The sequence below is a fragment of the Cyprinus carpio genome, chromosome B3 (assembly GCF_018340385.1).
Source record: "Cyprinus carpio isolate SPL01 chromosome B3, ASM1834038v1, whole genome shotgun sequence".
Taxonomy (NCBI): domain Eukaryota; kingdom Metazoa; phylum Chordata; class Actinopteri; order Cypriniformes; family Cyprinidae; genus Cyprinus; species Cyprinus carpio.
Genome location: NC_056599.1, coordinates 24,440,134 through 24,451,199, shown reverse-complemented (window position 1 = coordinate 24,451,199; position 11,066 = coordinate 24,440,134).

Below are 11,066 nucleotides of genomic sequence, written 5' to 3'. Positions count from 1 at the left end.
CTAACTCAACAATCTCAACCGAGCATTTGGTTTGAAACAGTAACCCAACGTGTTTTGTATGAGGCTATAAGTGCACAGTGTATGTTTTTGCTAAATCGCTTGCAAATATAAGATTGTTAGGTCATACATACCACATAATATTAGAATAGGTACCCCTTAGTTTCAAAATACTTACAGTAGAAATAAAATGTAATTTTACAGGTTAATTACCCCTTTATTCCCCAAACTTCGCATATTATTCCCTTATACCTACATGGAGGTACTGAAAAGGTACACTATAATTACAAAAAAGGTAAGAAAAGATTACGTTGCAGGTTGTAATCTAAAGCATTACCGAATACTTTTTGTGTGCAAAGAAAACAAAAATAACAAATTTATTCAACAATTTCTTCTTTTCCATGTCAGTCTTCGACATGCGTTCATGAGAGTACGCGTGTTGGGTGAACTATCCCTTTAAGGCTGTGATACACCAAACCAACACCAAAGAACTAGCTGTGACAAAAGCCTTATGTCATATGTGCCCAGTTTAAAAAGTTGCGCTTGAACACACCATGAACACTACAGCCAACAGCCAAATAGCATGTACATTTTATGGTTGCGTGAGAAAAAATAACAAAATGTGTATCAGTTGATGTCAGTCGTACATATTTGTGATTAAAAATGGGGAACCAACACTGAATAAAGCAGTGCTTGCTTAAATTCTTAATGCAAATCATGTTGATCACTTTATTCATTCATGTCATTATGACAATATATGCCTATTGGAATGCTCAGGTAGGATAATGTAACGATAAGAACAGTCTTCTGTGTGTGTTATCTTGACTTTGTCATTTGCTTGTTTTGTTGCTTTCTTCCAATGCACTGGTTCGCTAAGTTGAACAGCAAATCATTGTCCAGGTATGGCAAAATACACACCACAAGTTGACAGATGCTTAATGCCAAACGTTGGCTTGGTGGCATGTAGCTCCCACACAGAAGTCACTTTCAAACTAAGCGTTTCTCTGTTGGTCAAACAGTGGCTAATCTGCAACTGAACCTGTTGCATTATCTGAATGGAGAAATATTTCTGAAATTCCTGATTGTGTGGATTCCTGTTAATTGTACTGTGTCCTAACCAGATGCCATGCAGTAAAGCAGGGGTGTCCTTACCTGTTCATGGAGGGCCAATGTCCTGCAGAGTAATCTATTTTTGAAAATGTAAAATTGACAAGCATGTTATTAATCTTATTGTGAATGGTTCAACTATGTATAAGCTTTTGTTGTCAATTCTTAATATTTAATGAATATGTCATAAATCTTCAGTGTAATGCGACAGACATCAGGCCTCTCTCTGGAGACGTATGGATGCCAGACTTCTCCAGTCATTTGTTCCTTTTAAACCCTTGCCTTTTCCTACAATCGACTGCAAGCTCACATTTAGATCTGCTTCCATCCAATCAATAAAATTGTTTCAAATTCATTTCTCTTGCATGTACATCACAATACGTGTGAAACAATACACGTTACATTGTGAAGTTACAGTTTGAAAATATAAGATTAAATAAGATAAAATATACAGAATCTTAATCACATTAATATTAATGCAAGAATATAGAATATACAGAATTTGAAATGTAAACAATAACAAGTACATCATTGAGGTATTTGCGTGCACTTTTGATATTCTTTCTTATGTCTCTTTTAGTACTGATTTTGATTTGTGTTGTCTTTTTTATATGTATTTAACCATTTTAATTTAACTTCGTTAAGTGAAGTGACTGCATTGTTTTTGCACAAAAGAATCAAGACATTGCAGCATTTCGTATAACCAAGGCCTTATACCTAAAACTTTAACATGTTTATATTGCTGCCTTGTAAAGCACATGGTTCACATCTAGTTTCACTTTCTTCCATGCTTCACTTAGTGCCATATTCCCATCACACTAAATTCCTCTGTTCAGCTCTGTGCAGGTTCATGTACTAGTATAGGGATGGTGATTTTCTGTGTGTGTGTTGCATCAGTAAGATGAAGATGTTTGTAACCCACCTTGCTTTATACATGTCTCAGACAGAAATTTTCAGACCAGACTGTTTGCTTGTTTGGATCTCTGTCCGATATAGAGAGAGCTACATAAAAACATCAAAACAAAAACTTCAAAAAACAGATATCATCAAACACATATCTCAAGCCCTGTCTCAAGACCTCTTGCTTCCCTCCGCATTTCTCTTCTCCTTCTCGGCCGTGTCATCACCTCCTCCCCTCCTCCACTCTGATATGTGTTTATCTACGTATTTGTGTGCATGTCTTGAGTGACAGCAAGAGAGTGACGATAAGAGTGAGTGAAGATTGAATTCATCAATTGGAGCATTTGTTTGAAGCGTAGCATAGCTCTGCTCTGAAAAGCTCACACTGCTTTATTTACAACTTTTTCTAAGCGATTATTGGAATATTCTTTATGATTCTTTTTAGTCTACTTCAAAATAGCATGCTTAATTCAATGGTGTTCTTATAAGCAATTTATGAGTGAATATTTTTCAGTGTAAATCTTACACCATTTTTTTTTTTAGTGCACCTGCCTAATCTCTCTCATTAAGACATGATTAGCAGGATTTAATTACTCTCATCAGCTGGACCTCTTCAAAGCTGACCATTCAAACACTTGAGGATAATAATCACATTTTCACAAAGTAGCAGAGGATGCAGAAATGTAACTTAGTTTTACATTAGCAGAGCCTCAGTTATTATCTCACATGAACAAATATATTTAAGGGGTAATGAAGTCTGAATAAATATTTTGTATATTCAAGCAACACTTGTACCTCCCTTCAACAGTACATGTTCCTGCCTTATCATTCAACAGATGGCAAAGATTTTGCCATTTCTGTTTGATGGGGCTAGTGTGAGTGTAATCAGGTTAATATGTTTGACAGCAGTGCTGCCACAGTATGTCATTATAGATATTACTCCCTATCACCCACCCTCACTAAGAGCAATTTCCCACATCGCTGAATATAGAGGAGATTACACAGCACTGGAGTCAGCGTGCAAGCGAGAAACGAAGATGTAAAACTTCCTGTTTATTAAAGCCAAAGACAATGTCGGTGCTAGTATGTGTATGTGTTTACATACCATCCAGATATGACTGTAATCTGTATCGTACTTTCTTTGCAGAGCTGTTTGATTGTATTTTTAACAACTGTAGGCTATTGAGATTCGAGGTACAGAGAGAGAGAGAGAAAGAGAGGGTGGGTGTGTGAGAAGGAATCTGTGGAAAGGAGTTATTCACCTAGACTTACATAAACCCTAGCTCTATATTTAGACAGCGTGACTTCAGATTTCTGCACCAGAGTGATCGACCACATTGATATGCGTGTGGGCCTCAGTGTTGCTCATGCACAAACTGCAGTCGGAATGCCTTTGCCTGGCTGTATCACCCTAATGCTGCTTTGTTGGAGATAAATATGTATTGGACTGCTGCTGCTGCTACTCTACTGTGTGTTGCTGTATATAAGACAGTTGAGCATTTATTATACTGTATGTTAGTAAGTATCAGGCTGCACAGTGATTTCTTGGTGCTTATCAGACTGCTGCTGCTGCTGTGTATTGGCTGATTGTGAGTGTGTTTTGATTAGGAGCATAGGAGACTGTGTAGATTAGACTGGTGTGTATGAGCTTGTATCACACTCATATGTGGCTTTTATGGCTTGCTTTAAAAACAGTGATGGATATTTCAAAATGCATTTCGCCATTTTGAAACATTATAATATGCTTTATATAAATTAACTTACCTCCGACAATTGTGGAAATGCCTTTTTTTTATTTCAAACAATTCATACTTATAAAAGCACATTTTGAAAATACCTGTCAAAAGTTTAAGGTCTGTATGATTTTTAATGTTTTTAAAATAAGTCTCTTGTGTGCTCAAGAAGCTTGCCTTTATTTAATCAAAATGCAGTAGAAACATTAATTAATATTATTAATATTGTGAAATGTTGCAATTTAAAATGTTTATAATTTTTTTCTATTTTAATATATATTTTTAAATGAAATGTATTCCTTTAGCAAATTTGAATTTTCTTCAGCCATTACTCCAGTCTTTGTGTCACATGGTCCTTCAGAAATCATTCTAATATGCTGATTTGGTGCTTAATAAATTTGTCTTATTATTATGAATATTCAAAAAAAAAAAAAAGAAAAAAAGAAAAGTTTGCTGTTTAATATTTTTGTAGAAACTGGATTCTTTGATGAATGTAAACATAAAGGAAATGGCATTAATTTGAAATAATAAAATCTTTGTTAAATTATAAATGTCTTTACCAGAACTTTTTCATATAATGTGTCATTGCTTAGTAAAAAAAAAAAAAAGCAGAAAAAAACTGTCCTAACTGACAGTTTATGTCATTATCTACAGTATATGATAAGGTAACATGCAGGTTACCAACTAACAGGTTTGTACAATAACATTTTTTTTCTGTTAAAATTACTAACATTTACAGTGATAAATAACGCATCTTGTGTATTGTGAAGTCAAAGAACTCACACTGGCTTAATACTGAAAGAGCTCTTGTCACAGCAGTTCTTGTGATGATGACACTCTAAATAGCAAGCATTACCATATTTTACTGACAGATAGAAGTGCAGCATGAAGGAAAACTTACAACACAGTCTATCAAAATGACGGATAATGATTATTTGTAGATCAACAGCTGTTTGTGAGGGTATGAAGTGTGAATGTGTTAGAGGTATTTTTTTTTTGCTGAATTTCTACACATATGATAGCATTCTCAAGGGATAGAAAGTAGTGAATCTAAGCAGGTTTATGACCTGATCAGGATATTACTGAGATGTCGGATGATTCACTGTACCAGTCATCATTTTTTGCATCTGGAGAATAGAAGTTGTTGATGTTTTCATAACAGAGATAGTCAGTGTCATTACAGCATTAGGTGTAATCTTTCTCTTTATAGACTTATGGTGTGTTTATCACAATGTGTCCTGGGTTTATATGTGACGACTCCAAAAATTCTCTCCATAAATAGTTTTATCTTGGAAATCCCCTTTTTGTGAGGATGTGATTGTGTCTGTTACATTTAAAATCACCCATGAGTTTATTTGCATGTCTGTTCCATTACTATGTGCATGTTTATGTGTTTTCGGCCCCGCTGACCTTCATCCCTACTGGTGCCATTGAGGTGGCTTTAAATGTGTAAAGACGTGCTCCCTGCTGCCACTCTCACTCTCAGTGTGATAACCCCTGCAGCTGTCCACGGAGCTCCTCTTCTGATATGACCTTCAGCTCTCTCCAACCAGCCCTTACTATTCCCCTTCTGCACTCGCTTTCAATGTCACACTCATATACGCACAGTGTGAGACTCTGTGTAGAACAGCAGTCTGTGATTAAATCATTTCCTCTCTATAGGATGCTTGGCCAAGGATCCCAATAGCCTTTAATATTAATATGCAATGAGATTAGACATACAACAACTAAAGCTCATTTTAATGTCTCCTGCTGGCATTCCAACTAATCCATTACAGGCCAAATTGAGCACTGGTGAGTTAAAATGAGCATGCCAAATGCAGCAAAGCTTTATAAAAGTGAAATTTATTTTAATTTTAAAGCTCTTTATGCTTGCACTCATGCATACTGCCTTACATTGTCTGAATAAAGTACATCGGATAGCTGAATCTCTAATTCAGCTAATGCTTCTTCTAATTCTAATGCACAACTTAGTTTGTAAATCTTTTCATATGAGCCGTTAAGTTCTCTCTGTCTGGCTTTAAATCTTTAGTTGTAATTTCTATTTATGGTGGATCATTCGGGAGGCTAGTGTTAAAGCAATATGTAATAGTACGTCAGCATGAGTCAGTTGGAGGGGTCCTGGTGGTCTCATTCAGTACCAGTTTTTATTGGGTACTAGTGCATCAGACCGCAGCTGCTCATTGACCTGGACAGATAATGAAAGGTAATGAAAGTCTGTTTATATAGCTTTGTGCTTTAGAGAGAGAGAGAGACAGAGAGAGAGAGAGAGAACTGCCTAAAGGCAGAGCAATTCATGAGAATACCTGCATGTGGCTGTGTGTGCAACCACATCCAAACACAATGCTGTGTTTACATGGAATCCAGTGTTTTATTGACATATTTATTGGCTTTAAGACAGTTATACTAAAATATTTACACAAACCACCTTAACTACTTAATATTGTTTTCATATATGCAACAATTCCCTGTTGCAGACTAGAAATGCTAATGGGTATAATGGGAATCAGTCATATGTAGTTTGTTGCAAAATATCACAAAGACTGTAATAGAGGGTCATGGTGTTATAATTCTGCTTGATTGTGGTTATGGATCAATAATCTCATTGTTTATTCCACATTAATCTCTACTGGTCTTGCTTCGGGGGATCAAGTGATGATCTGATACAGTAAGTTGTTTGGTGCAAGTAAACAAAATGTTCTTTTACATTCAAACATCCAACTTTATTAATATTATATGAACTTATATATCCAATGATTTTCTAAATTATTAACATGATGCATGCTACAGTAAATAGAAAAAAACAACAACAGCAACTTTAATTTCTAAATTTCTCTTCAATTTAAATTTCTTGCTTTCAGCCACAGCTTAAAACACATTCTGATCAAAACAAAGCAAGCTTATCCTTATAGTGAATTCATTTTTAATGTTGTCTGGTACAAATTAGCTTTTAACCTGCATAATTTTGTTTGCATGGTATTTGAGGATGAGTGCTTTAGGACTCGACAATAAGGACTGCCCAAAGACTGCCCTCTAATGAACAGATACACCTTGCCAGATTGAACACAGAGCCTTGTCTCGGGCAACACTTGGGCCCCAAATGGAGTTTCTTTCTTTGCCTTCTTGTGCTTGAATGTCAAAATACCCATCTTTGCAAGTATTTTTACAGTCGGTTATATATGAAGTGAACAGTAAACCGTTGAGAAAGAAATCAAATGTGTATCACAATATTGTACCCATTCATTGTGTCTGAAGTGACAGTGCCTAGTGACCGGTGCTATTGAAAATGTTAGAAGGCCAAGGAAAAAATTAAAGCACTGGCCCAAAAAAATCCTTAGCGTTGAGCCCTTTCCATGTCATGGCCTCTTCCCTTCAGATATGATTATGTAATGTGGATTCATGGTCTTTAACGTCAACAGAAGGTATGGAGAGTGTTTTCTCCTTCTTATTAAGCCTAATAAGTCTATTGATTTACACAGTTATGTGGTTAGTTTCATTATTTGCATCATTTGTATCGCATTTTTCCTTCTCTCCTCGACTCTATCAAAATAGATCTTTGATATGACCCACCAGTTGAACACCACTGCCATACTAATAAGATTCCGCTGGGATTAACGTAGAGCTCAGAATAAACTGTTTACATTTTGCTTAGTATATTGCCAGTATTTACAGTCATTTACCAGTCCACACACAGATTTACTGGACACTTTGGTATAGCTCTTGACGTTTGAAATCGGCATATTTCAAAACTGTATTTTACACCAAACGTATCTGCACTTTCCGTTGTCAAGGTTTCATTTTATCAGTAGCGTGCACGAGGGAACTCTCGCCCTTGAGAGCAGTGGTGGGTAACTCCAGACTCTCTCTCTCTTTCACACACACCCTCTCTGTCTCTCACTTTCCTCTGCTAACTCTATCTCCCCTTTTCTTTTTGTCTCTCATCTTGTCGCTTTCTTGCTCTGGTCCCTTTTGACTTACCCGGTTCGAGCTGATAAGCACCTTGTCATCTCTGTCAGGCCACCCAGGTGCCGTAAAGTCCCCTTAAAGTGTAAATGCGTGTTTGTGTGTGTGAGAGACTTTGTATTATCTGTGTGTTTGCAGTGATTCATCTCGAAACTTCTCATGGGGTTCTTGTTTTGTCTTCAGGGAGTCCTAGGTGCTGCTGCCACCTCACAACCTTTCTGTCCTTTCCTGAAGGCGTAATACAATCTTTCCTGCTTTCCCTGTCTACTGTGCTGAACTGCCTAAGGCATTGGCTCTACAACTGCCACTTTGTCGTTTTAATTCTGATTATAAAACAAGTTTGAGTAACAACTGGGATGAAAGCAGAAGAGTTGGCAACCTGCTGTATTTCCCTTAAGCACTTTGTGACTACAGGGCAGGTTTGGACAGGAAGAGAAGAGTGCTGCTAATTTTGTTGTCTCATCTTCAAAAGACGAAGCGCTGTGAAAAATCGCATTGCCATCTCACATTCTACCCTTCAGAAGACAGGAGTGACATTTGAATAATTCTAATCAATGCCACATCATCATTCCCCACTGAGTTTAGAGAATGCTCGTGTCACTCAGAGTAATTTGTGTCACTTGGGGTTAGCGATGGCTGACTTTTTATTCCGCCTCTCCTCGGTGGCCCTCCTGTACAGCCTGGGTGACTTGTTCCTCTCTACTCCACTGGAGAATCGATACCGTAAATAGCCATAATAGAATTACGGCCGTAATGGAAGATCAAACTACTCTGTTTACTTTCCCTCTGAGTCCGATTGGATGTTTGTGAGGCAGGGAACGGTATGACAGCGGGTGGGAAGATACAGGTCTGTTTAGGGGAATGAACCCCAATCAGCCCTCGCTTCAATATCTCTGCAGGGGGAGGAACGCAAGCTGGGTTCGTTCGACTTGCGTGAGTTGCAAAATCTACTAGTGGTGTTGGTGGTCTGCCAGATTTCACATTCCTCCACTTGGTTTTATTTGTGTGTGTCTGTCAATAGATGGAGGGGGTAATTCGTCATCTCAATGGAGTTTTTAATGCTGTCACTGTTGAGATTAACTCTGATTGGACAATTAATATGATGCATCAGGGAGTGTCCTGGAAAAATGTATGCCATGTTGATCTTATCATTAAATTTATTATTAGTAAGTTTGAAAATAGACTGGTATAGCTCACCCTTATATACTTTTAAATTACTTTTTACAGGCTGTAACATCTGTGAAGTCCATTTTATAATGAGATTAGATTATAGCCAGATTTCAGTAAGGCAGACATGTTTTCATAGCCAGATTTACGAGGACACATGCAAAACCTTTATGAAGAATGAGAAGGGAGAGCATTAATTTATTAATTTGCCGATTCATTTGCTGAAATTACTGAGAATGTCACTAAATATAAATAATTGTTCAGAAAGATTAGGGGTCTTTTGTATATGTTGTATGTGTTTCAATATGACTTTGACTTTATATGCTGATTTTCTCACACTTTCATGTGTGTAACACTTTACAGTAAGGTTCAGTTTCTTAAAATTAGTTAATGCATTTGGTTTCAAGAACTAACAATGTTTTTTTTTTTTTTTTACATTTATTAATCTAGATTTTTTTTGAAAGACATTTATACTTTTATTCAGACAAGATGCATTAAATTGATCAAAAGTGACAATAAAGAAATTTATAATGTTATAAAAGATTTATTTTAGCTTTTTCTTTTTAATCTTGTTTGTTAAAGAGGAAAATATAATTTGAAATAATGTCTCCTGAAAATGTATCTTTTTCATCAGTGGAATACATTGCATTTTAAAATGTATCAAAATACGTTGTAATACAATTTCACAATATTTTTTATTTTTTTTTAACTATATCATATAAATGCAGCCTTTTTCATGATAAGAGACGTTTTTTTTTTTTTCAGAAACAGTAAGAACATCTTATTGACCCAAAACTTTTGAACTGTAGTGTACATATACTATTGATCATTATTTAACGCTCATAACAATTTAATGTAAATTCACGGAACTTTAAAATGTGTAAGGATATGTATAATTCAACATTAACCTAAGTTGATAAATGCTGTAAAAATTCATTGTTCATATCCCATGAAATATGTTAGCTACTACATGAACTATTGAAAAAGAATGATTATAATGAATGACAACCTTGCTGTAAAGTGTTTCTGTTATTTATGACAGTGTATTGAATAACACCTAGTGTTATAGGCATGGACTACAGTTGTGTAATGTGATTACTCCCCATTTTTAGCAGGATGTAGGAGTGCTCCACTCTCTTTCTGGCAACAGCATCTGCACTACGGTTACTCTTCTTTTGCATTAGGGTGATGGGGATCGCTGACTGTGGCATTTGAACATGTACTTTTGGCAGAGATGCTAGATAGCACCATTTGATAGTGGGTTGGTAGATGTGTGAGCTCTGGCTTACTGTCTCTGATGATGGACGATTAAAGACAGTGCAGAGAGTGGGAATAGAACCCAAAAATAGACACATTGTTTGGTTTGTTCTCTGAACAAAAAGAGAACAGCTGTAGACGCCCCTTTGCTGTGAATATTTCATGAAGGCTTATAGCTTGGCTCTTGCGCTGGTACCCTGTTTAGCACAGGGGGTTGCCTAGCCGACGACAAGCAGAGCCTTTTTACCTATTATTACCTGTTTTACTATTTTAGAGAATTGCAAGTCCAGTGAACCTTGAAAGATTGGCTTTTGGAAGGCCACAGAAGTAACTACACAAGAAACAAGTAGTTTATTTTCATTCTTGAAATAAGTGAATAATAATACCAAATTATTTTTCCTGAAGGGATCGTAATGGGGCCTATATCCAGAATCAGAATCAGAATCAGAATCAGAATCAGAATCCCGTTATTTAAATCCATCAAAATTCTTTAACTGCTCTTAATATGTGTCCTTCAAGGCATTGGTTCTCATGGTGCCCAATATATGTCTTATATTCAATATCAATATACTTGATTGTCTAGGGAACGGTGAAGATGAAGTCTGGAAATTTTGCATGTTTAATATTTCTACCAGTTTAAAAAAGTTTTTGCAGTTCTGCTTTTTGTCACTAGTGGTTACACACTTCAATTTTTAAATGCCTTTGTACGCTAACAGATGGCTCTGTCTTTTGTGTAATGTGTACTGCACTGAATCTACTGAGGCCTGGACATGCTTTGCCCTCTCTGCAGATCCAGTAAGCACTCTTCGGTGTGTGACTCCAAGCGTGTACCTCCAGGTCATGGTTGATTACTTCTTTCAAGATTTGGCAGAAATTACTTCTAGTGTCCCAAAGGTAAGGCCGTCTAGAGAGATCTCGCCTTGTCGCTTGAATTAGTCTGTA